Source organism: Bombyx mori, chromosome 10 (genome assembly GCF_030269925.1).
Source record: "Bombyx mori chromosome 10, ASM3026992v2".
Classification (NCBI taxonomy): domain Eukaryota; kingdom Metazoa; phylum Arthropoda; class Insecta; order Lepidoptera; family Bombycidae; genus Bombyx; species Bombyx mori.
This window is the reverse complement of record NC_085116.1, coordinates 7,379,306-7,396,538: the sequence shown is the minus strand read 5'-3', so window position 1 is coordinate 7,396,538 and position 17,233 is coordinate 7,379,306. Positions and strand designations below refer to the sequence as shown.

General features: G+C 40.8%; 1 long non-coding RNA gene across 2 annotated transcripts; it reads right to left on the bottom strand.

The window, feature by feature from the left end:
* Nucleotides 1-5,318: 5,318 nt before the first annotated feature.
* LOC134199509 (uncharacterized) lies at nt 5,319-12,796 on the bottom strand. 2 transcript variants are annotated; one of them, XR_009974024.1, is made up of 3 exons: nt 12,270-12,796; nt 11,484-11,676; nt 5,319-10,813 (listed from the first exon to the last, which is right to left on the bottom strand). It is a non-coding gene; the product is annotated as an uncharacterized LOC134199509 (long non-coding RNA). The 2 variants fall into 2 exon arrangements; XR_009974023.1 differs by lacking the exon at nt 12,270-12,796 and having other exon boundaries at nt 11,484-12,198.
* Nucleotides 12,797-17,233: the final 4,437 nt, after the last annotated feature.

The window sequence follows — 17,233 nt, the reverse complement described above, 5'->3', positions numbered from 1 at the left end:
TGTTATGCAACATCAATGTGACGATTTATTTAAATAGCACGATTAAACAAAGAAAAACTAAAAAAATATAATTTTAATTTTTAGCGCCCTTGTACATAATTTTCCTATTACTCTGTACTGACATCTTTTCTGTGTGAACATAAAAAAAAAATAATAATAATAATTTTACTGAACCTCGTGAACGATGTAACAGGGCTTACAAATGAAGTACTTCTCCCCGACTTGATGAATCCGGAATGAAAATCCGGTTTTCCCGTGAGACTAGAAGCAACATTTCTTCCTTCTGTGGAACTTTTCCAATGACTACCAATTAATCTCGACGCAATGAGAAATGTTTTCAAATAATAATATTTTTCTCCCATATTTATATATTTTTGGCACTTCGTAATTTTATTGTTTTATGTTTTCTACGCATACTCATACGGAGTATCTTTGTGACCGTCTACAAATTTGTATAGCTTTTATGTTGTTTTTTATACACAAAAAATTTGAAACAAAATTTAAGAACACCTTTATTTTAAAAACCAGTTTACCGTCGGATGAAATAAAACGAGTACTTTAAAAATAAAAACATAGACAAAAACCTACTGAATTTAGTTATAACGGAAGAGTCTTTCAATTTTCGGTATTGGAGTTTTGAAATTTAAATAAAAGCTTTAATGAAATAGTTAGTAAACAGTGAAGTTTAAAACCCAACTTTAAAACCCCAACGTGTAAAATCACGACATACAGTCATAAATTATACATATAACATAAAACTTTGAGAAATACATATACAAATAAATAATAGTGTAAAAAACTCAAAGAATACGCTTTTATAGAAAATCTAACAAAAAAATTTAAAAATGATTTTATTGTAAAAAAAGCGTGGCTTTTTTACCCTTTTTACGCTTTTTTACAGTATTTTTAATTCAAATTTACTAAAATTTATTTTCTATTTTTTAGTTGGATTTTCTATAAAAGGGTATTTTTTGAGATTTTTACATTATTATTTATTTTTCATTTTTTAGTAGTATTTCATTTTTTTTAAATATTGAGTCGTCATCGGTCCTTAATAAGCATGCCAAATTTCGAGTTAATCCAACGTTTTGAAGGGGCTTAAAATCATGTTCAAAGATTGCGTTACATACTAACATACATACGTCTGAAGCTAATAAAAGCACCTTCAAATATAATAGAAGTAGAATTGTCTTTGTATGGTTTTTATTGCCCTTGTAGAAAGACAAGCTCAAGGCTCGCTTGATGGTAAATGGTTACCTACCATCGCTCATAAACGTCAGCAATTTCACCGATACAGAAAAGCCACTGCTTACAGCAAAAGTCCCGTTGTCTCCGAAAAGGCTGGAACGATTTCGATGTTATAGTAGCAATCGAATCAAATCAAATCAAAGATCAGCTAGCAAAGCGGGCCAAGTTTAAAGAGTAACATTATTCATTGTCAAAATTTCTCCGTAAATTTCCGATTTCTTATTGGTATCAAAGGAAAAAAGCAGGCGTGTGCACCCAACACTATATAATTTATATAATTACTGTTGCTAAGGCTTCTTGTGCCTAGCCATGAAGTCGTCATGGCCTAACGGATAAGACGTCCGATGCATTCGTGTTGAGCGATGCACCGGTGTTCGAATCTCAGGCGGGTATCAATTTTTCTAATAAAATACGTACTCACAAATGCTAACGATTGACTTCCACGGTGAAGGAATAACATAGTGTAATAAAAATCAAACACGCAAAATTATAATTTGCGTAATTACTGGTGGTAGGACCTCTTGTGAGTCCACGCGGGTAGGTACCACCACCCCGCCTATTTTTGCCGTGAAGCAGTAATGCGTTTCGGTTTGAAGGGTGGGGCAGCCGTTGTAACTATACATGAAACCTTAGAACTTATATCTCAAGGTGGGTGGCGCATTTACGTTGTGGATGTCTATGGGCTCCAGTAACCACTTAACACCAGGTAGACTGTGAGCTCGTCCACCCATCTAAGCAATAAAAAAAAGCCATCTTCTTCATACTCGTAGGTATGTATTCTTCGCCCGGTCCCTCTTGGCGTAGAAACGATGTGAGAAACCGGGCGATACCTTTGGGGATGGTGCCCATAGGCTCCAGTTATCCTGCTTCTTTCTCTGTGTAATTATGATGTGATGTGTTCCGGCTTGAAGAGTTACAAAGTCGATAACGATTGAGACATAAGATGTTGTTAGTTTACACTAACAATTAAAACTTAGATCTTATGTCTCAAGTCTATGAAATAATAAATAAAACTTCAATATATCTAGGATAAAAGCCAACAAAAGGTCTTCCATACGGTCACGAGCTAGAAAATGCTATGCTAAAAATGTTAATAAAACGAAATATTCAAATGATGTTGAAGTCTAAACTTTTCTCAAAGCGAATTTATTTTGTTTATATTAAATTAACCAAATCTAAGAATCAAACGTTAATGAAATCAAATATCTACAAATTCAAAAGCTCTAAAATTCAACGAATGTTTTTGTTCAAAGAAATTTAAGGTATTCGGAGATCGAGAGAAGAAATTGAATACTTGCTGTAGGATTATTAATAGTGGGTACTGAAGATGTACTGAAATGTTTGAAATAAATTACGATTGTCTTGCCAATTGATTCTTGATCGCCTCATACCAAAGTCAAAATCTTCATTAAAAATGTATGACGATATGAATGATTATAGTCTAGCTGTCTTTATTATAATTTTATAGCAGAGGAGAAACCCTAACAGCCGGATATATATACTTAGTCTGGCCATAAATACTGTTACAATTAAAAATTTAAAAAAATTCTATGGCAAATAACATTTATTACTTTTACAGTGTGTTAGTTTAATACATAAATATAAAACAATTTAAAATATAAAAAGCTTATTCGAAGTGGTCTCCATTGGCTGCAATACAGTCCTTTAAACGTTGAGGCCAGTTATCAATAGAAGCACGCACTCTTTCCATGGGAAAATTTTTCACTGCCAATCGTACGGATTGTTTTAGGGACTCCAAATTATCATGGCATTTAGAGCAAGCCGTACTCTCTAAAACTGACCATAAATCATAATCCAGCGAATTAAGATCGGGACTAGACGACGACCAGTCTTCAGCTCTGATGAAGTTGATGATGTATTTACTATTTAATTTATGGGTCCTAACAAAAGATCTTGAACATTAATTTTACTGGTATTTTAATGCATATTATTTACTTACAGATAGGGTATTCGAATCAACGTTGATTCGAAATGTGCCAAACAATCAAACCCACGAAATATACTAATTTGCATAATTACTGGTGGTATGGCATCTTGTGAAACGCGTATCTCTACCGCGAAGCATTTTCTCGTTTCATTCTCTTGTTTATGAAATCAAAAATAAAATAAATCTTCACTTTAATTAAAAATACTATGTAATTTAAAATTTAAAAACGGATAATTGTTTTCAGGTTTTATAATATATTATGTAGTAGGTTTCACGAAGCAGCAATACTCTCCGGTGCGAAGGGTGGGGATGCCATTTTGTACTATAGAACTAAGAAATATAAGTTCTAAGGTCTCAGTATAGCTACAACGGCTGCCCTGCCCTTCAAATCGAAACGAATTACTGCTTTACGGCAAAAATAGGCAGGGTGGTGATACCTACCCGTGCGGACTCACAAGAGGTCCTATCACCAGAGCGGGAGGTCCTACCACTAGTTCAAGAGGTCCTACTACCAGTTCAAGAGGTCTTACCACCAGTACAAGAGGTCCTACCATCAGTACAAGAGGTCCTACCACCAGTATTTAGGTTGTTCATTTCTATGAGCCCCGGTAGCCGCTTAACAGCAGCTGGACAATGAGCTCGTTCATGTACCGAACATCAGCAAAACATCGCATCAATAACCTTGGTGTAATTCTACCTAAGTACATTTCTTTCTCGGTCAATTACCTTGTAACAACAGAAAGCGGAACACAATTACATGATTACATTACCACATGACATTAGTGGAAGTTTTTATGTGGCACGACAGCCGTCACTGTCTCGCCTACCTTTCCTAATTCACTTGGCAATTTAATTGCAAACGAAACATGCTCTGCACATTGCGTAAAGTAGATGAAATATAGATGTTCTACGCGAACAAATTGTATTGAGTTTCGCATGTTTTTTTTTATTGCTTTGATTTGTGGACGAAGTCACAGCCCACCTGATGTTACTGGAGCCCATAGACATCTACAAGGTAAATGCACCACCCACCTTGAGATATAATTTCTAAGGTCTACGTATAGTTACAACGGCTGCCCCACCCTTCAAACCGAAACGCATTACTGCCTCACGTGCGGACTCACGAGAGGTCCTACCACCAGTAAAAAACAAAGTTACCACCAGTAAGAAAGACAAGATAATAATTTTCCTCGATGTTGAAAATAAAATGGTAGCTTTCTTTGAGGATAAATTATAAAGTGCATTGAATTTTTGGACAGAATATACGATGGGCAGCTGATGTTAAACGATTACCGATCCTTTGACATAAAGCAGTGTGAATGTAACAATACATTTGGATACAATATAATATGTCCGAAGTCGCATATGCTGTTCATTGCTATTGTTCAGATATCACTGTGACATATTTTCGTTTTAATTTATTAATTATTCTTCTTCTTCTCAGTCGTGTCACTCCTGACAGAGTGGTCGTGATCGTCATGTAGTGTTGACAGGGGCAGACTTGATGCGTCTCACGATGTCGCGCCATCTCTCCTTGCTCGAGGCCATTCTACTGCACTCATTTAGGGGACCTCCCACTGCAGTTTTAATTTGGTCGGTCCACGGCATTGGTGGCCTCCCGCGCGGTCTTGTACCATCAACGCTTCCCTGTACAACGAGGCGTTCTATGGACCGGCCATCTAGTTATATAACAGTTAATTAAATCTCTTTAATCGAAAATGTGTTCGGAATTAATCTATCTCATTATGATTTCGCAGTTACGGGTGTTTCCAATAGTTTACAGACTTAATAAAAGGCACGATTACAGTCAAATTAAAACAGAATATTGAGCTTCAAGCAGACTGTGCCGCATCTATCTGAGTACGGTAAACAAAAAAACTGTCGCAAAATGAATCTAATAAAAATTCAATCATCTGGGATAGAAACATTAAAATAAAGCCCAGTCAACCGGATGGAGTGCCTCAGGGCAGCACGAACAAATTATACGGTCTGGCATACTTATTTAGGCCAAAAAGTATTCTATTATAGATTTGTAAGGGCTTACAAATCCTTTATAATGATTGGGGAAAACCTTAAAGGGATTTTATTTGAATATCTAAAACTGAACAAAAGAAACAAGTGGTTAAATGTATTTTCATTTTATTACTATAATACATATTATGTACATGGTACATACATATCTTGAAAATACTACATAATTTAAATTATTTTTTTGTACAAAATTATGCTCTATTATCCTGTTTTGTAATAATATGACTATTATTTGAATAAGCAAATCTGATTTTTTCAACATTGTAATAATATAAATTATTAATTTGAAATAATTTATCTAGTGCAAAAAACACTAATTTTTGAAATGGTACACTAAAGCCGAATAAGTTTCTCAGTTCGCAGTGTGCATTTATATTGTCGAGTTCCATAATTCTTTCTGAGACTCCTCAAACAACCCTTGACAAATGCTCCCTTCCGATCATAAGAGGGATTGATCGCGCCAAGTCACGCTTATACACGAAATCATACTACGTGTTCGTATAAATTTCGTTGCACAGAACTAGAATGATTTTTATATGACAAAAATCATTTACAAATTCGAAACTGTAAACTCATTTAGAATTTCCTATAAAAGAAATTAATTATACAAGATTTATGAAAGTAGTAACGCCATCTATCGCCGAATAGTCGAACGTATATCGAAGGACCTAGAACGCTCGAGAAGTACAACGCCATTTATTGTCAGATAGCGGAAACACAATATTCGTAATGTGTGTAATATTCTCGATAATTCTAGGGATGTGGTATCGGCTATAACAGCGTTGCAGAGATGGCACGCAGTCAGTCAGTAATCGGAACTACTCGAAGCGAAACAGCGAACGGGTCACCTGAAGCGAAGCGGAAGAAGCGAATCGAGAATTTCAAAGTGTTTTAAGTGTTCTAAGTGTTGAATATAGTTTTTAATTTGTACTTCGGTAGAATTTTATTTATCCCGAACCCCAGCGCGTAACAATACATCTATTTGATGGAAGATGTTATTCATTTATATGAGTATCCACCTCCTTTCAGGTCTACTTTTCGGGTAATGCTTTCCATCTCAGGGATGTCTCAAAGAAAATTTTATTACCAAAAAAGATCGCACATTGTCACGTTATCTGTAGACACAAATTCGCTGTATCTTGTGTCTGATGTAACAGTATTTTATATGCCTATCTATCTATCATTATACACAACGATTTTTACCTATTACGAAATATTAGTTTTGTGTATTAGTAGGTACACAGTGCAACAGAGGTCAGAACGAGTAACAAAACTGATATTTAGCGTGAACCGAAAGCGTTTTTATTATTACAGTTGTCTATTTAGGACAATATAGGATATCTATATATTAATACGTGAAGCAAAAACTTTGTATCCCTTTTTACGAAAATTGCGCGGACGGAGGAGTATGAAATTTTCCACACTTATAGAGAATATAGAGAAGAAGTGCACAATGCTAATATTTTTTTTAAATAATGCATAAAAGATACTTTAAATCAATAAAGAAAACATTACACACACTACATACCATGTATTTGACGCACACACGCATGCATACTATTTATTGTCAAACTTTTGTTCTTGACGTCTGTTGTCAAATTGAGAATACACTTACACTTACAATTCCAATTAATTATAGTCTGCGGTCAATTATACTGCGTTTTTTTTTTTTTTTTTTTTTCTTCCGCCCTTCACTGGGGATGGAAGGCGGGGCATGTCGGAGTCGAACCGACTAAAACCTCCTGTCTCTCAACAACCAACGTCCAAACCTCGCATGAGACAAAACTCATGAAAAGGCAAGGGGGGAAAGTGAAGCGTTTAGTGCGGAGCACATCTCTCCCATCACCCTCCCCCTCGGGACGCCGGACTGGCGGTCGTCGGCGCCACGACCACCAGACCTCTCGGTCGGCAGGCTATCCGAAGCCCGCCTAGATGGCGCCGGTTAGAATGGTCTATCCTACGGAATACCCCACTGGGTCAGAACCAGCGTGGGTTGAGGATAGCCGGCCTTCCATCGCCCGGATGCTCATGCATAAAACGCGTGCAGAGCAGCTTGCACGTCGTCTTCTTAGGCCCCCTTCCTCGGTCCCCAGGCCGACATGTGAGGGAGACCCGAAACACTTAGAGGGCCAGGGCTTGGGCGAGATCCGCCTCGACCCACCCCGACCAGATGCTGAATGATGCGGACCGCCAGAATGCGTTCCAGCAGCTTGCCCACCTCATCCAGCAACACGATGGGACGGTACCCGGCGGCAGTATCCGCCGGGCGCCCCTCCTTTCTCAACAGCACGAGTCTGCCCGTCCTCCACGATGAAGGAAACCGTCCCGACTCGAGGCAGGAGTTGTAAAGCCTCAAGAGTCGGTCCCCCAGGGCACCAAGAGCCAAGGCCCAAACCCGGCCATGGACGCCGTCCGGACCGGGCGCAGTGTCCTTCGCGCACATTTTACGCACGGCCACATGGAGCTCCGCCCCCGTTATATGGGGCACCTCAGCAGAGGCGTCGCCGCCGTTTTCCGACGGGACGTCCATAGCGGGAGCGATAAATCCCTCCCGCTCCTGCGGGAACAGCGCCGAGACGATGTCCGCAACTGCTGTGGCTGGAGACGCTCCGTGATTGGGGGGGCCCATGGGCGCATTTTATTGTGCACCATATGATAGGGTCGCCCCCACGGATCCTCATCCAGCGTCTCCAAGAGACCCTCCATGTGTTGGTTCTTGGCTTTTCTGATGGCCAGCTACAAAGCCCTCTGCGCGACGCGAAATGTGCCGTACAGCCGGGCCTCCACCACCGCGAACACAACCGGATCGTTGCACCGCGGCAAGCGACGGCGGCGATGCCTGGCGCACTCGCGCCTCGCCCGAACGCACTCCACGCGGAGTTGCGCGATTTCGGGCGACCACCAGTACACCTGGCGATTGGGAGGCCGAGGGCTGATCCGGGGCATCGATACGTCGCAGATGCGTCACATCGTGTCCCGGAACCACCCCGCTTCGCGCTCGACCTCAACCGGATATGGACGCATGGGCGTCCACGCCGCCACCGTAGAGGCTTCCATCAGTAGCGCCTTATTCAGGCGCTTCAATGCCCACCTGGGGAATGACCGGGGCGCACCATGTGGGTAGTCACCGTAAGCGTCCGCGACTGCGGAGCGGGCGGAGAGATCAAACCGAATATATCGGTGATCTGACAGCGTCTCCGCCCCCTCCAAAACCCTCCAGTCGCGGATACGGCGCGCGATGGCCGGGCTCGCAAAAGTAACGTCCACAATGAACTCGCCCTGCCACCGCACGCACGTCGCAACCGACCCTCTATTCAACAAACAGAGGCCGGCCGCGTTCGCCCACCTCTCCAGTAGCCTACCCCGAGCGTCCGAGCGGGGGGAGCCCCATGCGACAGACTTCGCATTGAGGTACCCCGCGAGAATCACTGGACGAGGAGCGAGGCGGCGAGCAATCGCCCCGATCCTGCCCAGGAAATGCCCGAACTCGACGGTAGGCCTGTTCGGAGAGAAGTATGCCCCGATCACGACGGTCCCTTCCAGCTGCACTGCGACGAACCCTTGGCCCCTGGTCACCATCGCCAGGGGGGGATCGCCGCGTCTCTTCTTATGACTATGGCCGCCAGGCCGCCATCGTCCCCAAACCAGCAATCATTTGCCGGGGGAACGAAGTACGGCTCGGCGACCACAGCCACATCTATGGACCACTCCGCCATGCTCTGAGACAGCATGTCCTGAGCTCTGGCGGAGTGGTTAAGGTTTCCTTGGAGGAAGCGATAGGTGCGGTCCATTACTGTTGGACCACATCCATCGCCCCCTCCCCTTCACCGCTGCCCCCGCTCTCCGGCACCGGCGCCGCAACGGGGATTACAACGTTGACCAGTGCTCCTCTGGCCAACCTTCTCTTTTGCCGGCGCTTTGATTTCCGGCGCCGGTTTCGTTCGGTGTTATCACCGGACGGGAAACACGCCTTGCCTCCCGCCCGGTGGTTTGCCCTGCGCCCGGCCGCAGCGCACAGAGCGCAGTGCGGGGCGGCCGTGCAGGACGCCGCTTTGTGGCCCGGTTGGCCGCAACGGAAGCACAGACCGCTGCGGTCAACCGAGCTGGTGCACCTAGCGAGGCCGTGCCCCGCGCTGAAGCATCGGAGGCATCGCCAGGCACGTGGTTCTTGGAGACGCACGTGGGCCGCTATCCAGCCCACGCGCAGTCTCCCCGGATCCCCCGTCACTGCGGGACCTCTAGTATACTTAAATAGTTAACATAAGTCAAGGATTTAGGAATATCGCTAAAAAAATGGAAATGTAATTACTCCCTAGAACTAAAGCCAAAGCGATTTTGATCTAGTTAAAAAAAAACAAACACACACGTTCAACATATTATTATAATAGCAATATAATAAATACCATTACCAGAGAAAATCAGTTTCATTTAATATAAGAAATGTTGTTGTTTTTGTGTGGGATGAATTAGGAAATCGAGAAGGTCATTACTCTCCCTTAGAGACGAATCGTGTGCTATTAATATCTATCTCATCATAAAGTATTTTGATATCGTCACTTAGCTAACAAATCCGGCCAAGCCAAATTACTTTTTCTTAACAATGACGAAAAACTTCTAGCGATTTTATCAGATTAATACACAAAATAGAGGCAAAACAGTTAATGCAATTCGGTATCTGGAGGACCGTGCAATAAAAACATAATTTAAACAAGTAACCACAAGACTCATCAAAAACTTTGTTCCAACCTAAGCGAGTTAGTACCGACCGACCATTCACCACGCTTATTGCTTTAGCGATGTAATCTCCCACATCCGGGGGAAATTGCATACAAATTCACGAACATAAATTACTTGGGTCTTCTGTTCCTAGAAAGACAGCCGACAAAGTAAATTGAAATTGAGTTCTCTTTGTGTACGGAGCCTACGCGGATGGGAACACCTCCTACTTTCCTATTTCCATGGCAAAGCATCGATTTCGCTGAAGCTTAAAAAATATTCAGGGTGCATTATCATATTATTTCATTAATGAGACAGACAATGTAACGAAATTCGTTAACTAAATATTTATTATACGTGTTGCGAATCTTTGCACACCTCTATGTATATATTAATACTATAATAAAATAGTAGTTTTTACTAAATTTCCATAACAAGAGAGCTTCAGTTAAAATAATATAATTTTAGGGGTCAGTTGAAGTGTTTCTTATTCTAAATCTTTCTGTGTCCATAGTCACCAAAGTATTGGGAAAATGTTAACGAATAAAATTAAAGGGTAAGCGTTTTTAAGTAAAATCGACAAATGTTTGTACAACTCCGAAAATACAATAACAAAAACATATTTCAGATAATTCCGACGACCCTAATCTATATAGAGCAAGATCGTAAGAGAAAATACGTTAAAATATATCAGTAACCATCGGAACTGTTCTTGCAACTGGAAATTGATTTTTAGATCAAAAGATTTTTCCTTGCTTCCTCCGAATTTCATCTTCATCCATTTTTTACTAAAGTACATCGTTCGTCTAAGTCGTGGTCCGCCTGGTGTTAAGTGGTTATAGTCGTCATAACTTGAATGTCGGCACCCATCTTGAAACATTAGGTTGATTTTTCAATTGTTTATAGCTACTAGCTACTTTTAGCTTACCAATTTTACTAATTATAGCTACTATATATGTGCTAAACAACAAATGAAGAAATAAAAAAAGATGTAGACATGACTTATACATGTACGTATCTACATGTACTTACTTAGAATAATATACATATTTAAGTGAAAATTCACTATAGTTAAAAATCAATCATAATTAATTTAACGACATCTCAATAATATAGTGATTCGTCTCGCTTATCTCGATCCCAGAGTTTATCAGAACAATTGACAGCTTTTTAGATTCTCAATCGGAGAAATAAGCAACCATTAAGTTATATATTTTATTCATATATACACAAACATTCCGATAATAATATTTATAAATTGCATAGGTAGTTACTTAACACAAAACTTTTATATATATTTACTACTCCCCTGATTTTCTATCTATTTCAGATGTGTACCTATGATGTCAATATCATGAGGTTGCCCAGAAAAGATGTTAGTCGTTACGTAGAGAAGAAAAGAAATAAAATTACTTGTGAAACACATGAGGAAATATTAATTTATCCTACTACGACATCCCACATATAATTCGGTAGTTGTCGCGTGCTAAAGGATAAGGCGTCGTCCGGTGGATTCGTATCGTAATGAAATAGTACTTACCAAATGTTCACGATTGGCTTCCACGGTGAACGAATAACATCGTGTAATAAAATTAAACCCGCAAAATTATAATTTGCGTAATTACTGATGGTAGGACCTTGTGAGTCCGCACGGGTAGGTACCATCACCTACGGCAGAAATTTACCGTGAAGCAGTATTGCGTTTCGGTTCGAAGGGTTGGGCAGCCGTTGTACTGTAAAAACTGAGACCTTAGAACTATTATCTCGAAGTAGGTGACGGCATTTACGTTGTAGATTTCTGTGGGCTCCGGTAACCATCGGGTGGGCCGTGAGCTCGTCCAACCGTCTAAGCAACAATAAAAAAAAGTTGCTACTTATGTTACTAAATTATTAGCGTAAATAATGTTACTACCACTACCCACAATTTAAAAACAAGAAGCGGTTTAAATGCAAACGCAAATAAATCTGATTTTTACTCTTGAAACTCCAAAAATCTTCTTCAAATTTCAAACTTCAAACTTGAAAAGTTCTGAACGCAAAAATAATCTAATAAGGTTTTGATGTAATTTTGGCATGTAGGTACTTCGTGGGAAAACATTACCTACGTAGATCGTAAGGAAGGTTGTCGTTCCGTCCGTTCAAGTTGATTCCAGACACGAAATTTTTCCCGGCCACTGGTTTCGACTTTTATGTTTGCTCGTAAACAAGCATTATAGTCTTCGTCAAGTTATAACACGTAACAGTGCGTCTCTAATGCGTCAGTAGCTTTAACTTACTTACAGAATTATTATCTGTCGCTTATTGGTTCCAGCAATTATTGAATTACCTATACATACAGGTTTCACTTCACGTGAAGTGAAATGGTTCGTTCAGGCTTTGTGTTGATGTTTGAAAAAAACAGTGTTCAAATTTCTGCCGGGTTTGCTGTAAGTGACAACGGGAAGAGCGGGTGAAGTTGCACAGTGGGCCGACAGTCCCAATGCTACTGTTCCGAACTTGAATACCTGCAAGCTTAAGAAAATGTCGTTAGCGCGATTCAGGAAATTATCAGATATCTTTTAGTCTAATATACAATAGCTGCCGCTACACGGGTATATATCACCATCCTGCTTTTTTCTGGCACAAAGGCATGAGTGTTGCGTTTTTTTATTTTTTTTATTGCTTAGATGGGTGGACGAGCTCACAGCCCACTTGGTGTTAAGTGGTAACTGGAGCCCATAGACATCTACAATGTAAATGCGCCACTCACCTTGACATATAAGTTCTAAGGTCTCAGTATAGTTACAACGGCTGCCCCACCCTTCAAACCGAAACGCTGCTTGACGGCAGAAATAGGCGGGGTGACGGTATCTACCTGTGCGGACTCACAAGAGTTCCTATCGCCAGTAATTACGCAAATTATAATTTTGCGGGTTTGATTTTTATTACAGGATGTTATTCCTTCACCGTGGAAGTCAATCGTGAACATTTGTCAAGTACGTACTTCGTTAGAAAAATTGGTACCCGCTGCGGGATCCGAACACCGTTGCATCACTAGATACGAATGCAACGGACGTCTTATCCTTTAGGCCACGAGAACTTCGCAAGGGTAGGACAGCTGCTATGTAACGGAATTAAGATTTTTATCTCATGTTATGTAGTTTGGGGACGCTATTCACTTTATGATGGCTCTGAAAACCACTTGACACCAGGTGAAGGAACACCACTTAGCACCGTTCTCTTTATTCACCCATTAAAGCAATGAATAAATAAAGGGAGAGAACTTAAGAACAACTTTTTAAAATGAGTACTTTTCTCGCCTCTGGACACGAACTACCTTCTACTTATTTCCTTCTTAAAGAAACAGGAATTTCGATTATCAAGAGAATCACAAATTTACAGATTCCTCAATAAATTTGACCGTTGTTACAAATTCTGAGACCCACGGAAACATAAAAAAATATTTAATTAAAAAAACATTTGGACATTGCAAAAAAGTTTCAAAAGATCTAAGAGAAAATAAACGTTTCTTTAAGGCTTGTTCGAAATAAATACAGCGGACAAAGGACAAAGAAAAGTTAAGCTATTTAAGGACCTCCTCCATCTATTGAAAAAGTTTCCGAACGCCTATACATACCATTAAGAAATAAAAATACAATTGTTTCATTTGAGAAAAAATCTGCTATGTTGGATTTATTTCAGAACTTCAAATAAACGGTAAAAGTAATTTCATTTATGTGTATCTAAATAATTTTTTTTTTTATAAAACGACGTTGATTTTCTATAGCGAAACTAAATATTGTATAAATATTGTAAATTACTGTCGTCGAATCGTACATTTAAAATATCATTATACTAAAAAAGGTTTGTAATCAATCGAAAAGTTTTTCTTGAACTTCGTCATAGTATTTAATGGTACAACACCGTAAATATTTCCTAAAGTGTCCAGACGACTAAACGGTAAACAGTGGCCGTCGCCCGAAATATGTCATTACGGATCCTCCCGATTCACTATCGATACTTCTAGGCATTCCAAGCTCCAGTCACCGCTCTCGTCGTACCAATTCAATGCAACGAAGGGTTCGTCGTGAAAACTAACCCACAGACACAGCCCACTAAGCTTCTCGCCGGATCTTCTCAGTGGGTCGCGATTCCGATCCAGTGTTAGATTCGGCGAAGCACTACTCTTGTTAGGGCTAGTGTTAGAAATGTCTCCAGTCTAAGCCTAATCTTGCCTACACGTCCAGCAAAGCTAGCATAACCACCCGAGGCTACTACCAATAGGTAGGAATAAAAAAGGGCTTCAAAATATTTATTCAAATAGATAGAATTTATTTTTATTCAAAGTGTATTATTATAGATTTATGTTCACGTAATGTTGCAAACTTATTAAGATATTTCCTATGAATTATAAATATATCAGATAATATTTAGTTGCTTTCATCTATAGGAAACCAAATTTTCAAAAGGGCATATTAAAATATCTCCTGATTTGAAATTTTTTGAGCATGTTGCTCTCATAAATCTATTTCGTTAATATATTTCCGTTCAATTTCATTACGCTCATAGCTAAGTGTAGGGAATGGAGATCGGAAGCTCGATCCCAATATTTTCCCAATTACGTTCACAAGATATACATATAACATTATGTATTCCAGAGAGCTCAGTTCTAATTGTCACTTATTTTAAAGATCAGGTTGGAGGGTGCTACTTATTTAGATAAACTTTGAAGCCTTATTAAAGGTTTAAATAAATACAAAGCAAAGTATAAAATACAGCAACACAGATGTCTTTTTAAAACTATAGTAGGCAGGTGAGTCTACGGTCCACCTAATAGTAAGTGATTACTATTACTATGGATCATGAATATCAGCAACGGATAGGCATTCCGCTACGTATCACTGAAGACACTTTTAAAAGCTAATTGAAACTAAATTAATTATAAATACTATTTTATCCTCGAAGAAAGCGCCGAAATGAATCAGTCGATTTCGTCGCTAATTATTGCCGGCCACTTTAAGCGCATACAAAGATATACAAGTAAGTTATGGTTATGTCGAAGCTATAATTCAAAGCACAACCTCTAAGGGCTCGTAATCGGCGTGATTCTTACTAAAACAGTTAACTGGCGTATACTTTGTAGAACGAACAACGCAGTTATTACAGTCGTTAACTCGTCTTTAGTACTTTCATCGTTATACTTCTGAGTTGACAGGATAATATTTATTAAACAGCAAAATTATGTAAACTCGAAGTAATAAAGTCAAGACAATTACTGAAACACTTTTAAGTCGTCGTGGCCTAAAGGATAAGACGTCCGGTGCATTCGTGTGTAGCGATGCACCGGTGTTCGAATCCCGCAGGCGGATACCAATTTTTCTAATGAAATAGGTACTCAACAAATGTTGACGATTGACTTCCACGGTGAAGAAATAACATCGTGTAATAAACGCACGGGTAGGTACCACCTATATCCGCCGTGAAGCAGTAATGCGTTTCGGTTCGAAGGGTGGGGTAGCCGTTGTAACTATACTGAGACCTTAGAACTTATATCTCAAAGTGGGTTTACGCGCATTTATTTACGTTGTAGATGTCTATGAGCTCCAGTAACCACTTAACACCATGTGGGCTGTGAGCTCGTCCACCAATCTAAGCAATAAAAAAATAATAATCAGAAATCGTTTTATTTGTTCAAACTACTTAGTCCTACATGAAATTCGAACAATTAAGGAACCAACAACAAGATAAGTGGCAAGAGTAAGAAACAAACATTCTATTTCAGAATCAAATATATTTTTCTCAAGTTCCTTTGGCTGTGGAATGAATTCGGAGAATTTAATTTCAAATATGAAACATAACGAGTTCCTCGTACTTCATGAAGTTACTCAGTACGTTTTATACCGTCCCGTCGTTATGAAGCTCGGTCGCGCTCCCGATTCCGTTCCCGTCACGAGGACTGTGGTGGATTGGCACACGCTGGGCATCAGCATGGCTGAATCTGATCCACCATCGCTCCCGTTTAGCCCGGACTCTACCCCGTCTCCCCAGGATACCGCTGAAGCCATAGACATCTTAACTTCACACATCACCTCGACATTAGATAGGTCATCGAAACAAGTTGTAGCGGAGGACTTCCTTTACCGCTTCAAATTGTCCGACGATATTAGGGAACTCCTTAGAGCTAAGAACGCCTCGATACGCGCCTACGACAGGTATCCTACCGCGGAAAATCGTATTCGAATGCGTGCCCTACAACGCGACGTAAAGTCTCGCATCGCTGAAGTCCGAGATGCCAGATGGTCTGATTTCTTAGAAGGACTCGCGCCCTCCCAAAGGTCTTACTACCGCTTAGCTCGTACTCTCAAATCGGATACGGTAGTAACTATGCCCCCCCTCGTAGGCCCCTCAGGCCGACCCGCGGCGTTCGATGATGACGAAAAAGCAGAGCTGCTGGCCGATTCATTGCAAACCCAGTGCACGCCCAGCACTCAATCCGTGGACCCTGTTCATGTAGAATTAGTAGACAGTGAGGTAGAACGCAAAGCCTCCTTGCCACCCTCGGATGCGTTACCACCCGTCACCCCGATGGAAGTTAAAGACTTGATCAAATACCTACGTCCCCGCAAGGCTCCCGGTTCCGACGGTATATCCAACCGCGTTATTAAACTTCTACCCGTCCAACTCATCGTGATGTTGGCATCTATTTTCAATGCCGCTATGGCGAACTGTATCTTTCCCGCGGTGTGGAAAGAAGCGGACGTTATCGGCATACATAAACCCGGTAAACCAAAAAATCATCCGACGAGCTATCGCCCGATTAGCCTCCTCATGTCTCTAGGCAAACTGTATGAGCGTCTGCTCTACAAACGCCTCAGAGACTTCGTCTCATCAAAGGGCATTCTCATCGATGAACAATTCGGATTCCGTACAAATCACTCATGCGTTCAACAGGTGCACCGCCTCACGGAGCATATTCTTGTGGGGCTTAATCGACCAAAACCGTTATACACGGGAGCTCTCTTCTTCGACGTCGCAAAAGCGTTCGACAAAATCTGGTACAACGGTTTGATTTTCAAACTATTCAACATGGGCATGCCGGATAGTCTCGTGCTCATCATACGGGACTTCTTGTCGAACCGCTCTTTTCGATATCGAGTCGAGGGAACCCGCTCCTCCCCACGACCTCTCACAGCTGGAGTCCCGCAAGGCTCTGTCCTCTCACCCCTCCTATTTAGCTTATTCGTTAACGATATTCCCCGGTCGCCGCCGACCCATTTAGCTTTATTCGCCGACGACACGACTGTTTACTAT